Source organism: Papio anubis, chromosome 20, assembly GCF_008728515.1.
Source record: "Papio anubis isolate 15944 chromosome 20, Panubis1.0, whole genome shotgun sequence".
Taxonomy (NCBI): domain Eukaryota; kingdom Metazoa; phylum Chordata; class Mammalia; order Primates; family Cercopithecidae; genus Papio; species Papio anubis.
In genome coordinates this window covers 15,670,390-15,685,741 of record NC_044995.1, presented here as the reverse complement: position 1 = coordinate 15,685,741, position 15,352 = coordinate 15,670,390, and the positions used below count along the sequence as shown (strand labels likewise).

General features: G+C 40.2%; 1 long non-coding RNA gene across 4 annotated transcripts; it reads left to right on the top strand.

The window, feature by feature from the left end:
• The first annotated feature begins 341 nt into the window (after window positions 1-341).
• LOC101002581 lies at window positions 342-10,305 on the top strand. 4 transcript variants are annotated; one of them, XR_004180269.1, is made up of 5 exons: window positions 342-921; window positions 2,467-2,785; window positions 5,238-5,414; window positions 9,784-9,891; window positions 10,262-10,305. It is a non-coding gene; the product is annotated as an uncharacterized LOC101002581 (long non-coding RNA). The 4 variants fall into 4 exon arrangements; XR_004180272.1 differs by having other exon boundaries at window positions 9,843-9,891; window positions 10,262-10,290; XR_004180270.1 differs by lacking the exon at window positions 9,784-9,891 and having other exon boundaries at window positions 10,262-10,304.
• The last annotated feature ends 5,047 nt before the right edge of the window (window positions 10,306-15,352 follow it).

Below are 15,352 nucleotides of genomic sequence, written 5' to 3'. Positions count from 1 at the left end.
CCATCTTTCACTCTGTATCTTGCCTGCTCGATCTCCTCTCCAATTTGCTTTGGAAACCCGAATAGATAAGGAGCAGGAAAGCTGCTTGAGTCCTACACCGAATTCCTTTCTGGGGAACCTGCTGCAGTGAAGTTCAGACTGGCGGCTGCGTTCAGTCTCATGGCAGGAAGGTGGTGTGTCTGTCTCTCTAGCGCTTAGAGCGAAAACTAATCACTGTAGCCAGATTCACATAGAACCTTATGCCTTCTAAGATATCTCAGAAACTCACAGACTTTGCAAATCTTAGAATTCTGAAATTCCGGAATCGCAAAAGAGTATTTGAAACACACATTCTGGTGCACTGAAATAAGACTTTCATGATCTCAGGACTTTGGAATCACAGTACATTATATTTTTAAACACAAGGACACTTTGACTCAGGTTGTCTTAGCGCTTTGAGACTTGGTATCATGAAGTCTTCAGATTCTAGAAATTTAACATTTCAGAGAGAGAAGTATGAATCTTGGAATTTATCGAATCCAGGTCCATTATTTTATAGATGAGAACAGTAAGTCTTGTGGGGAGGGATGAGCTTTTGCCTAGGATGACAGAAGCCAAGACTTCCGTGTCTGTTTCCCAGTAGTCCTTCCAAGCCCAGATTTACTTTGATTCCTTAGTACCATGTTTATATCCCCTGGAAATCACCATCCTCTAAAATCCTATTGGCCTATATATGGTACTCCAATCAGCCCCTCCTCTTGTGTTTTCCTTCACTCCAAGCTCAGGGAGAAATACAGCCCTGTGTTCACTGTGTACATGGTCTCCGGTCAGTGGTGGTTTTATGTGGACGTGAAGCAGTGAAGGAAGCCTTGATAGACCAAGCGGATGAGTTCAGTGGCCGTGGAAAACTGGCTTCAGTAGAGCAAAACTTCCAAGGTCATGGTAGGTAGCAACAACAACAAAAACAATAAAACCAGAAATGACTGCAATGTACTCCCTCTATGCCAGGTTCTTTGGTAAGTAAGTACTCTACATGACTTATTGCATTGCCTCCCTTAGGAGAGCTGTTAACATTATACTAATGTTGTCAATGAAAAAACTAAGATAGGCAGAGCGTGGTGGCTCACGCCTGTAATCCCAGCACTTTGGGAGGTTGAGGCAGGTGGATGACCTGAGGTCAGGAGTTTGAGACCAGCCTGGCCAACATGGTGAAACCCCATTTCTACTAAAAATTAAAAAAAATTAGCTGGGCATGGTGGTGCACACCTGTAATCCCAGGTGCTCAGGAGGCTGAGGCAAGAGAATCGCTTGAACCCTGGAGGCAGAGGTTATAGTGAGCTGAGATCGCACCATTGTACTCCAGCTTGGGCAACAAGAGAGAAACTCTGTCAAAAAAAAAAAAAAAAAAAAAGGAAAAAGCTAAGATAAAGGATAAAGGTTAGATAATGTCACACAGTAAGTGGTAAGATCATTTTATTTTGAGCCTTTGCCATCTGACTCTAAACAGTTTTCTGTATTATTTCTGCCCTTATTTTCAATGGATTAGCAATATATATAATATATATATTTATATATATATATACACACATTTTTTTTTTTTTTGAGACAGAATTTGACTCTTGTTACCCAGGCTGGAGTGCAGTGGCATGATCTCGGCTCATCACAACCTCTGCCTCCTGGGTTCAAGCGATTCTCGTGCCTTATCCTCCAGAGTAGCTGGGATTACAGGCATGCACCACCACACAGGGCTAATTTTGTATTTTAAGTCGAGATGGGGTTTTTCCATGTTGGTCAGGCTGATCTCGAACTCCCAACCTCAGGTGATCTGCCCGCCTCAGCCTCCCAAAGTGTTGGGATTACAGGTGTGAGCCTCCGAGCCTGGGGGATTAGCGATATTCTTTATGCACCCATAGCCAGCCCTCATAGCCCTCATAACCAACCTTATTTCTCATCTTCCTATACTTATACACATACCTAACCCCATAGGTCTCTGCCTCCTTCTCTTAGGTAGATCTCTTTCTCTCATGCATCCATCTCTAACTGCCCACATCCTTCAATTCCAAGCAGGCTCACCACATTCTGTCTGTCTGTCTGTCTGTCTGTCTATCTATCTATCTATCTATCTATCTATCTATCACCTTTTCTTCCTTCTGTCCATCGATCCATATCCATCAGAAAATCCATTCATTATTCTTTCTATGAAAATATCTTTCACTCTATTATCTATACATCGGTCAATTAACTTTCTATTTATTCATCTATTTGTCATTCCATCCATTCATTAATGCTTTCATCATTCATACATCTATGAATCTCTCTATCCACTCTCCAACCGTCATTCACTCAGTTATTTTTTTATTTATCCAACTCCACCTCTCCTTCCTGTAAGAAACACTGTTCGATCTCCCCTATCACTCCTGCACTGATTCCCTTTTCCTCCACCTCAGTCTGGACTTTTTTTTTTTTTTTTTTTTTTTCTTTCCCGAGGATCCTGCAGAGAGGGAACCTTACTCTCTTCATTGAGCCTTGAAGGTTGAGGATGGCTTCCTGGACAGCACAGTCTAGAGCTTTCATAATCTTTCCCCATCACTGTGTAGCACCGAGTTGAACACAGCAAGGGGAGGGAGGCAGAAGCCTGAGACTGAGATCTTGGCAGCTGTGGCTCTGGCCAATGGAGAACGATGGAGGATTCTCCGACGCCTCTCCCTGACCATCTTTTGGGACTTCAGGATGGGAAAGAGGAGCATTGAGGAGCGAATTCAGGAGGAGGCCAGCTACCTACTGGAGGAGTTCTGGAAGACCAAGGGTATGGGGGCCACAAGGGGGAGGGCCACTAGGTGACTGGGTGGTTATGGAGCTCTCAGTCATAAGAAAATGGGCTTTCGTGGGGGAAAGCTCTGGAATGGAAGAAGAGGGAAAATATTAAGAATCCACTGAGATTTCTGGCCAGCTTCTGTATTAAGAGTTTACATGAGCTGGCATGGTGGCACAGGCCTGTAGTGTCAGCCACTTGTGGGGCTGAGGCTGGAGGTTGCTTGAGTCCAGGAGTTCAAGGTTGCAGTGAGCTATGATCATGCCACTGCACTTCAGTATGGGAGACACAGTGAGACTGTGTCTCTTAAAAAACAACAACAACAACAAAACAGTTAACATGGAAGACCCTTAGGGACCACTCATCTAGAAACTATAATCAGTGGATCTCAGGGGGTCTGTGAGCTCTTGATATCCTATGCGGATATTGGTGACGTGACTTTGTGACTTTTCCTGAAGACAGGCTCAAATTTCATTACATTTGTCTATCTGTATTGTGGTAAAAAAAATACATAACATAAAATTTACCATATTCACCCTTTTAAGTGTCCAGTTCAGTACTGTTAAGTATATTCATGTTGTGAAAAAAAATTTTGAACTTTTTTATCTTGCAAATCTGAAACTCTATACTCATTTCATTGTGATTTTAAAAGAGTTCAGTCCCACCAAAAAATAAGGTCTAGAAACACTGGGGTCTATAGAGAAAAGATACAGAGGCTGAAAAACAAACAAACAAACAAACAAAAAAAAACCAGAGAAAAATAGATAAGAGGTAGAAATGGAGACACATTTTCTCTACATCCGAGGCTCCTTGCCTGGTCTACGTGGGTGATTAACAGGTCTATATAAAAGCTTCAAATGCCCATGTACCCCAGACATTATTCATAAAATTGTGTATTTGTGAATATGTGCGTTATTCTAGAGAAATTCTTCCCAGATCTACCGATCTTGTTTTACAGAAGGTGTAGGTGAGGGCAAGGGAAAGATTTTGTTTTGTTTTGTTTTGAGACAGAGTCTTGCTCTTGTTGCCCAGGCTGGAGTGCAGTGGCACGATCTCAGCTCACTGCAACCTTCACCTCCCAGCTTCAAGCGATTCTTCTGCCTCAGCCTCCTGAGTAGCTGGGATTACAGGCACCTGCCACCACGCCTGGCTAATTGTTGTATTTTTAGTAGAGATGGGGTTTCGCCATGTTGGCCAGGCTGGTCTCTAACTCCTGACCTCGTGATCTGCCCACCTCGGCCTCCTAAAGTGCTGGGATTACCAGGCATGAGCCACCACATCCGGCCGGGAAGGATTTTTTTAATTACCCAAATGGAATCATCGGTAGAGCTAGACAGAATTCAGGAACTTTTATAATGTGTCCCTTATCCCACTTTTCCCCAAATATGTGAGTCTCTAACATCAACACATTTAAGTAATAATAATAAAAAATAATGATTAAGCTCAGCTAGGTTTTCTTGAGTGCTTACTGTATGCCAGGCTTTGTGCTAATTATTTTATACAGATAATGATATTGAATCCTCATGAATCAATGAAATGGTTCCCAAACCAATTTGCCAATTGGCCAATCTAGACCCAAAACACAAAAATGAAGTGGCTCACACATGCAATTAAGTAGTAGAGCTGGGACTCAGATGCATCACTGTGACTCCACACCCCATATTCATGACCATGGCCTCCAACATAAACAATTTCCACTGCCCAGGTGCCCCCATCGACCCCACCTTCCTGCTAAACTGCAGCGTTTCCAACATTATCAGTTCTGTTGTCTTTGGAAGTTGCTTCGACTATGAGGACAAGCAGTTCCTGAATCTGCTGCAGTTGATCAATGAGAGTTTCATTGAGATGAGCACTCCCTGGGCGCAGGTGCCCACCCAGCCACCTCTCTTTCCATGCACCAACCCCAGTTAACTAAGCACCTTCCTATACCCCACTTGATCCTCCTTAGACGCCTGGGAGGTGAGTACAGTAGTTCCCCCTGATTGCTGGGAGATATGTTCAAGACCCCCGTGGATGCCTCAAGCCATGGATAGTGCCCATTCTATAGATACTACGTTTTTCTGGTATATACATATCATGATAAAATTCAATGTATAAATTGAGTGCAGTAAGAGACTGGCATTCATAAGTAATAAAATAGAACAATTATAACAATATATTCTAACAACAGTTATGTGAATATACTCTTTGTCTCTCAAAATATCTTATTATATGTAATATTTTTAGATTGAAGTTGACTACACACATAACTGCAATGGTGGAAGGCAAAACCAAGGTGAAGGGGGAACTACTGTCTCAATAGGACCCAACTTCTGGGAAGCAAAAGGGCCTCACCTGATTCTTAGACCCAGCACTGGACTTTGAGCCCAGCTGTCCAACTCCAGACTCAGCCCATGAGGGCCCCTGGCACCCATCACTGACAAAGTCCTCTTGCCTATTTCCGCAGCTATATGACATGTACTCTGGAATCATGCCGTATTTGCCAGGAAGACACAATCACGTCTACTACTTGATAGAAGAGCTCAAGGACTTCATTGCCTCCAGGGTCAAGATCAACGAAGCATCCTTTGACCCCCAAAACCCTCGGGACTTCATTGACTGCGTTCTCATCAAGATGCACCAGGTACCTCCTCTTCTTCCACTGGTCCTTCTCTCTCATCTCCCCAACCTCCAGTCCCTGCAACTTTCAACCAATCTGTAAACATTGAGGGCAAAACAACACAAAAGAAACAACCAGATAAACAAGCATTATTTCACAGGGTTTACTTTTATCTGTAGATGAATATAGAAACTGTAAAAGTATAAACTGTTACAGCTTTAAAACAGACTCTGAATCTTGAAATTTCAGGAATTTGGAAAATTTAGGAACTTGGAAACTTAAAATCTTCCACCTTATACATGCCAGAGAGTTACAACTGTAGTTTTGAGTCTTAGAATTTCAGAAACTTAGAAATTTAAAGTTTTGAAGTGTAAGACTTTAAGCATTTAAGTTAAAGTTAAAAGATTTGAATGTGTAGGGACAGTAGGGTATAGAATTTAAATTTCCAAGGCCAAATGTTCAGTAACATAAAAATATAAATTTACAAATGTATAAAACTCTAAGAAATGATGATGCAGAAATGTTAACCTTCTGAATTTGTATAGCCCTCCACTTCCCTCCCCCTCCAGCCTTACCTTCCACCTCATGAGCAGCAGGACGCCGTAGTGCAGGGTGGTGCTGACGTTCTCGGTGCCTGCAAAGAAGAGGTTCAGTGAAGTCAGCACCAGGTTCTTCAAGTAGAACTCCATGTTTGGGTTCTTCTCCTCCTGCAGGGAGAGGGAGCTTTAGGCCAGTCTCACTCCTCTTGCCCTTAAGGCGTGCCACCACATCTGGCTAATATTTTAAAAAATTTTGTTGTAAAGACCGCCTCCTGCCGTGTTGCCCAGGCTGGTCTCAAACTCCTGGGCTCCAGCAGTCCTCCTTCCTCAGCCCCACAAAGTGCTGGGATTTCAGGTGTGAGCCACTACACACAGCCCAGATTATTTATTTATTTATTTATTTATTTATTTATTTATTTATTTATTTATAAGTAGACTGGGTTCATGCCTGTAATCCCAGCACTTTGGGAGCCTGAGGTAGGCAGGTTTATTTTCTGAGATGGAGTCTTGCTATGTCACCCATGCTGTAGTGTAGTGGCGTGATCTTGGCTCACTACAGTCTCCACCTCCCCAGTTCATGAGATTCTCCTGCCTCAGCCTTCCAAGTAGCTGGGATTACAGGTGTGCACCACCATGCTCAGCTAATTTTTGTATTTTTAGTAGAGATGGGGTGAAACCTTGGCTCTACTAAAAATACAAAAAAATTAGCGAGCTGTGGTGGTGGGCACCTGTAATCCCAGCTACTCTGGAGGCTGAGGCAGGAGAATCGCTTGGACCGTGGAGGCGGAGGTTGCAGTGAGCCGAGATCGTGCCAATTGCACTCCAGTCTGGGCAACAAGAGCGAATCTCCATTTTAAAAAAATAAATAAGTTACCTAGTCTGTAATATTTTGTTATAGTAACATGAAACAGAGTAAGATAGATAGATGATTGATAGAATAGAACAAATCATATTGGGAATGGGTTAAAATGTTAACCTAAGGTGAATCTGCTTAAAGAGTAGTATTATTGGCCGGGCACGGTGGCTCAAGCCTGTAATCCCAGCACTTTGGGAGGCCGAGACGGGCGGATCACAAGGTCAGGAGATCGAGACCATCCTGGCTAACACGGCGAAACCCCGTCTCTACTAAAAACACAAAAAATTAGCCGGGCGAGGTGGCGGCGCCTGTGGTCCCAGCTACTCAGGAGGCTGAGGCAGGAGAATAGCGGGAACCCGGGAGGCGGAGCTTGCAGTGAGCTGAGATCTGGCCACTGCACTCCAGCCTGGGCGACAGAGCGAGACTCCGTCTCAAAAAAAAAAAAAAAAAAAAAAAAAAAAAAGAGTAGTATTATTATTATTTTTGCTGTTTTATGTTTTACTTTTTTTTTTTATTATTATACTTTAAGTTCTAGGGTACATGTGCACAATGTGCAGGTTTGTTACATATGTATACATGTGCCTTGTTGGTGTGCTGCACCCATTAACTCGTCATTTACGTTAGGTATATCTCCTAATGCTATCCCTCCCCCCTACCCCCTCACCACAATAGGAGCCGGTGTGTGATGCTCCCCTTCCTGTGTCCAAGTGATCTCATTGTTCAATTCCCCCCGTGAGTGAGAACATGCGGTATTTGAGTGAGAACATGCGGTATTTGGTTTTCTGTTCTTGCGATCGTTTGCTGAGAATGATGGTTTCCAGCTGCATCCATGTCCCTACAAAGGACATGAACTTATCCTTTTTTATGGCTGCATAGTATTCCATGGTGTATATGTGCCACGTTTTCTTAATCCAGTCTGTCACTGATGGACATTTGGGTTGATTCCAAGACTTTGCTATTGTGAATAGTGCCACAATAAACATACGTGTGCATGTGTCTTTATAGCGGCATGACTTATAATCCTTTGGGTATATCCCCAGTAACGGGATGGCTGTGTCAAATGGTATTTCTAGTTCTAGATCCTTGAAGAATCGCCACACTGTTTTCCACAATGGTTGAACTAGTTTACAGTCCCACCAACAGTGTAAAAGTGTTCCTATTTCTCCACATCCTCTTCAGCACCTGTTGTTTCCTGATTTTTTTAATGATTGCCATTCTAACTGGTGTGAGATGGTATCTCATTGTGGTTTTGATTTGCATTTCTCTGATGGTGAGTGATGATGAGCATTTTTTCATGTGTCTGTTGGCTGTATGAATGTCTTCTTTTGAGAAGTGTCTGTTCATATCCTTTGCCCACTTTTTGATGGGGTTGTTTGTTTTTTTCTTGTAAATTTGATTGAGTTATTTATAGGTTCTGGATATTAGCCCTTTGTCAGATGAGTAGATTGCAAAAATTTTCTCCCATTCTGTAGGTTGCCTGCTCACTCTGATGGTAGTTTCTTTTGCTGTGCAGAAGCTCTTTAGTTTAATTAGATCCCATTTGTCAATGTTGGCTTTTGTTGCCCTTGCTTTTGGTGTTTTAGACATGAAATCCTTGCCCATGCCTATGTCCTGAATGGTATTACCTAGGTTTTCTTCTAGAATTTTTATGGTTTTAGGTCTAACATTTAAGTCTCTAATCCATCTTGAATTAATTTTCATATAAGGAGTAAGGACAGGATGCAGTTTCAGCTTTCTACTTACGGCTAGCCAATTTTCCCAGCACCATTTATTAAATAGGTAATCGTTTCCCCATTTCTTGTTTTTGTCAGGTTTGTCAGAGATCAGATGGCTGTAGATGTGTGGTATTATTTCTGAGGGCTCTGTTCTAAGTCATGCTGCTGTAAAGACACATGCACACGTATGTTTATTGCCGCACTATTCACCATAGCAAAGACTTGGAATCAACCCAAATGTCCATCAGTGACAGACTGGATTAAGAAAATGTGGCACATATACACCATGGAATACTATGCAGCCATAAAAAAGGATGAGTTCATGTCCTTTGTAGGGACATGGATGCAGCTGGAAACCATCATTCTCAGCAAACGATTGCAAGAACAGAAAACGAAATACTGCATGTTCTCACTCATAGGTGGGAATTGAACAATGAGATCACTTGGACACAGGAAGGGAAACATCACACACTGGCTCCTATTGTGGGGGGGTGGGGGAGGAATAGCATTAGGAGATATACCTAATGTAAATGACGAGTTAATGGGTGCAGCACACCAACATGGCACATGTATACATATGTAACAAACCTGCACATTGTACACATGTACCCTAGAACTTAAAGTATAATAATAATAAAAAATACTGAAATAACAACTCTATCAACCCAGGATTCTATGTCCAGCAAAAAGAACTTCCAAAAACAAACACAAAATGAAGATATTTTTAGATGTACAAAAGTTTAAAGAATTCATCACTGGTAGGTTTACAGAGTAAGAAATGTTAAAGAAAGTCCTTCAGGCAGACTACATTGTTACTAATTTTGTTCAAACAATCAATTATTCTTCTAAATGTTTAAATAATAGGGGAAAATCTTATATATTTACCATTTCTGGTGCTCTTCATTCTGTTGTGTAGACCCGTATTTCCATCTGGTCTCGTAGTTTTGTAGTTTCCCTTGTAACAGTCTTTTACCTCCTTGGTTAAATTTATTGCTAGGGTTTTTTTTTTTTTTTTTTTTCCCCAGGAGCTATTTTAAATGGGATTGCTTTCTTGATTTCTTCCTCAGCTAGTTATTGGTGCATAGAAATGCTACTTTTTTGTCTGTTGATTTTGTATCTTGAAATGTTGCTGAATTTATCAGATGTAAGAGTTTTTTTCATGGAGTCTTTCGTTTTTTCTAGAAATAAGATCATGCTGTCAGCAAAGAGAGACAAATTGATTTTCTCTTTTTCAATTTGGATGCCCTTTACTTATTTTTCTCTTGTCTGATTGCTCTGTCTAGGACTTCCGGTACTGTATTGAATAGGAGTGGTGAAAGTGATCATTCTTGTCTTGTTCCAGCTCCTTCAGAGAAGTTTTCAGCTTTTCCTCATTTAGTGTGATATTAGCTGTGAGTTTGTCATATGTAGCCTTTATTTTGTTGAGGTATGTTTCTCCTGTGCCTAATTTGTTGAGAGTTTTTGTCATGAAGGGATGTTGCATTTCACCAAATGCTTTTTCTGTGTCTATTGAGATGATCATATGGGTTTTGTCCCTCATTCTGGTGATGTGATGTGTGATGTATATTGATTTACATATGTTGAGCCATCCTTGCATCCCTGGGATAAATTCTACTTGATTATGGTGTAATCATACCATAATTTTCAATGTATTGTTGGATTTGTTTTGTGTATTAGTCCATTCTCACATTGCTATAAATAAACACCTGAGACTGGGTAATTTATAAAGAAACTAGGTTTAATTGGCTCATGGTTTCACAGGCTGTACAGGAAGCATGATGATGGCACCTGCTCAGCTTCTGAGGAGGCCTTAGGAAACTTTTACTCATGGCAGAAGGCAAATCGGGAGCCGGTGTCTTCACATGGCCAGAGCAGACAGAAGAGAAAGAGGAGGTATGTGCTATGCAGTTTTACAAGGCCAGCTATCATGAGAACTCAATTACTATACAGTACAAAGGAGGGATGGTGCTAAACCAAGAGAAATCGCCCCCATGATACATTGGGGATCCATGATGGATCCATGTTCCATTGCAGCAGGCTCCACCTCCTACACTGGGGATTACAATTCCATATGAGATTTTGGTGGAAACACAGATCTAAATCATAGCAGTTTGGTAATATTTTGTTGAAGATTTTTTGTCTATGTTCAGCAGGAATATTGGCTTATAGTTTCCTTTTTTGTTGCTGTGTCTGGTTTTGGTATCAGGGTAATATTGGCCTCAGGATGAATTGGGAAGATTTCCCTTCCCTTCATTTTTTTGAAAGAATTTGAGGAGAATTGGTGTTAGTTCTTTGTAAGTTTGGTAGAATTCAGCCATGAAGTCATCAAGTCCTGGAATTTTCTTTGTTGGGATAGTTTTTATTACTAATTCAACCTCCTTTCTCATCATTGGCCTTTTCAGGTTTTCTGTTTCTTTCTGCTTCAAACTCAGTGGGTTGGATGTGTCCAGGAATTTATCCATTTCCTCTAGATTCTCCAGTTTGTTAGTATATAATTGTTCATAATAGCCTCTGATGATCTTTTATATTTATGGTATCAGTTGCAATGTCTCTTTTTTATTTCTGAATTTAATTATTTGGGTCTTCTCTTTTTTTGTTCTTGGTTAGTGTAGCTCATGGTTGATTTATCATTTTTTCAAAAAACATTTTTCATTTCATCGATCCTTTGTATTTTTTTAAGTCTCTATTTTGTTTAGTTCTGCTCTGATGTTTATTCTTTCATTCTACTAATTTTGAGTTTGGTTTGTTCTTGCTTTTCTAGTTCCTTGAAGTGCATGATGAGATTGTTTATTGGAAACCTTTCTACTTTTTTGATGTAGGCATTCATTACTATAAGTTTCCCTCTTATTACTGCTTTTGCTGTATCCCATAGGTTTTTCTATATTTTGTTTCCATTTTCATTCATTTCAATACATTTTTTGGATTTTCTTCTTAATTTCTTCTGTGACTCAGTTGTCACTCAGGAGCATGTTGTTTAATTTCCTTGTATTTTTACAGTTTCCAAAGTTTCTCATGTTATTGCTTCTAGTTTTAATCCATTATGGTCTAAGAAGGTACTCAATATGATTTTGATTTTCAAAAATGTGTTGGGAGTTGTTTTGTGGTCTAACATATGATCTATCCCAGACAATGTTTCATGTGCTTATGAGAAGAATGTGTATTCTGTAGCTGCTGGGTAAAATGTTCTGAAAATATCTGTTAGATTCATTTGTTCTATGGTGCAATTTAAATCCCATGTTTCGTTGTTCATATTCTGTCTAGATGATCTGTCTAATGCTGAGAGTGGGATGTTGAAGTCCTCAACTATTATTGTGTTGGAGTCTATCTCTCCCTTCAGATCTAATAATATTTGCTTTGTATATCTGTGTGCTTCAGTGTTGGGTGCATATATGTTTAGAATTGTTATAACCTCTTGCTGAATTGATCCCTTTATTATTATGTAATGACCTTCTATGTCTCTTTTTACAGTTTTTGATTTAAAGACTGTTTCATTTATAAAACCTAACTATTCCTGCTCACTTTTGGTTTTCATTTGCATGGAATATCTTTTCTCATTTCTTTACTTTAATTACATATGTCTTTACAGTTGAGATGAGTTTCTTGTAGGCAGCATATAGTTGGGTCATGCTTTTTAAAAATTCATTTAGCCAGTCCGTTTCTTTTAAATGGAAAATTTAATCCATTTAATTCAAGGTTATTATTGATATGTGAGAGGTTAACCCTGTGATATTATTAGTTGGCTTGTGGTTATTTTGTATATCCTTTGTTCCTTTCTTTCTCTCTTATTGTTTATTATTGTAGTTTTGAGAGATAGGACTAGCTGGATTTCCCAGGCTGACTAAGAATTCCTAAGTCTAGCTGGGGAAGGTGACCACACCTACCTTTAAATATGGGGCTTGCAACTCAGCTCACACCAGACCAATCAGGTAGTAAAGAGGGATCACTAAAATACCAATTAGGCTAAAAGTAGGGGGTAAAGAAATAGTCAAATCATCTACCATCTGAGAGCACAGAGGGAGGAACAATGATTGGGATATAAACCCCAGGCAGTCGAGCAGAGAGTGGGCAATCCCCTTGGGGTCCCCTCATACTGTATGGGAGCTCTGTTTTCACTGTATTAAATCTTGCAACTGCACACTCTTCTGGTCCGTGTTTGTTCCAGCTCAAGCTGAGCTTTCGCTTGCCGTCCACCACTGCTGAATGCCGCCATCACAGACCCAATCCTGACTTCCACTCCTCTGGATCCGGCAGGGTGTCTGCTGTGCTCTGAACTAGTGAGGCGGCCATTGCCACTCCCATTTGGGCTAAAGGCTCGCCATTGTTCCTGCATGGGTAAGTGCCCAAGTTCATCCTAATCAAGCCAAACACTAGTCGCTGGGTTCCATGGTTCTCTTCCATGACTCATGGCTTCTAATAGAGCTATGACACTCACTTCATGGCCCAAGGTTCCATTCCTTGGAATCTATGAGGCCAAGAACCCCAGGTCAGAGAAGAAAAGGCTTGCCACCATCTTGGAAGTAGCCCACTCCATCTTGGGAGAGGCCTGCCACCATCTTGGGAGCTCTAACAACAAAGACCCCACCGTAACAGTTTGGTGGGTTTTTTGTTGTTGTTGTGCTACCATTTGAGTCTATTCTCTTCCTCATTTGTGTGTTTTCTCTACCAATGGGTTTTACATTTTGTGTGCTTCCTTATGTTAGATATCCTCCTTTTGCTTCTATGTGTAAGACTCCTTTAAGCATTTCTTGTAGGTCTGGTTTAGTGATGCTGAATTTACTCAGCTATTATTTGTTTGGAAAAGACTGTATTTCCTTTTCATTTATAAAGCATAACTTTTTCGGGTACAGTATCTTGGCAGATAGTTTTTTTTCTATCAGCACATTGAATATATGATCCCACTTTCTCCTGGCCTGTAAGGTTTCTGCTGATGAATCCACTGTTGATGGGCTCCTTTATAGATGGCTAAATGCTTTTCTCTCACTGTTTTTAGAATTTACTCTTAATCTTTGACTTTAAGCAGTCTGACTACAATGTGCCATGGAGAAGACTTTCTGCATTTGTAACTACCTAGGAATCTTGGAACTTCTTATATCTAGATGTCTAAATTTCTTGATAGACTTCAGAAGGATTTAGCTATTATTTCATTAAATAGGCTTTCTATCCCTTTTGTTTCCTTTTTGCCTTCTGGGATAGTGAAGATTTGAATAGTTGGTTGCTTTTTGGTGTTTTATATGTCAGGTATGCTTTGCTCAGTTTTTAAAAAATTTTTCTGAGTTTTTCAAAAGACCTGTCTGCAGGTTCTGAAACTCTTAATTTTCTTTGATCAGTCTGTCATTGAAGATTTCAATTTTGTTTTGTATTTAATTCAATGAATTCTTCAGTTCCAGAATTTCTGTTTGGTTCTTTTTTTTAATGATAGTGATCTGTTTGGTAAATTTCTCATTCATATTCATATTTCACTGAGCTTTCAAAATATCATTATTTTGAATTTTAAGGCATTTTATGGATTTCTTTTTCTTCTTCCTCTTTTTTTTTTTTGATGGAGTCTCACTCTGTAGCCTAGGATGGAGTGCAGTGTTGCGATATCAGCTCACTGCAACCTCCACCTCCCAGGTTCAAGTAATTCTAATGCCTCAGCTTCCCAAGTAACTGGGATTACAGGTGTGCACCACCATACCTGGCTAATTTTGTATTTTTAGTAGAGGTGGGGCCTCACCAAATTGACCAGGTTGGTCTCAAACTCCTGACCTCAAGTGATCCACTTGCCTCGGCCTCCCAAAGTGCTGGAATTACAGGCATGACAACCCCACCTGGCCTAGATTTATCTTTTATTAGAATCTCTTGCTGGAGAATTATTGTGTTCCTTTGGGGGTGTCATGTTTTCTTGCTTTTGCATGTTTCTTGTGTCTTTACGTTGATATCTGTGCATCTGGGATCATGGTTGCTTCTTTTAATTTTTTGAATCTGCTTTCATAGGGGAGGACTTTTTCCTGAAGATGTGTACCTATGGTGTTGATTGGGTTGGGCACTTTGACTTTGATTCTGGGTGCATACATTAGTGTACTTCCCATACGATTTTTTCCTCTGTAAACAGTGGCAGTGGACATGGCATGAGCAGTAGTAGTGGCAGGATAATCCTCTAGCTCCAAAATAGTCCATGCTGGTGTTGTTGGTGGTGTAATGGGCTGGATTTACAGAAAGGAGAACTACAGACCAATACCCTCATGAACATAGATTTAAAAATACTAAACAAAATTTTGGCAAATTAAATCTAACAGCATAAAACAAGTATACTGTATTATGGGATAAACACAATGGAAGTGGGTTTAACCAGGGATGCAAGGTTGGTTTAATGTTTGAAAATCAATTAAGGAAGCTCAGCATATTAACAAGCATATATATATTCATTAAAATATGTTATAGGATGTCAGGGACCCTAAATGGAGGGACTGGCTGGAGCAGCAGAAGAGGTACATAAATTGTGAAGATTTCATATTAATATGAACATTTATCAGTTCTCAAATAATACTTCTATAATTTCTTATGCCTGTCTTTAATCTCTTAATCCTATTATCTTCATAAGTTGAGGATGTATGTTACTTCAGGACTGCTGTGATAATTGTGTTAACTGCACAAATTGATTGTAAAACGTGTGTTTGAACAATATAAAATCAGTGCACCTTGAAAAAGAACAGAATAATAGCGATTTTTATGGAACAAGGGAAGGACAACCATGGGGTTGAGCAAAAAGAGCCATATTTTTCTTCTTGGAGAGGGCCTATAAATGGATGTGCAAGTAGGAAACATATTGCTAAATTCTTTTCCTAACAAGGAATGTTAATATTAATACCC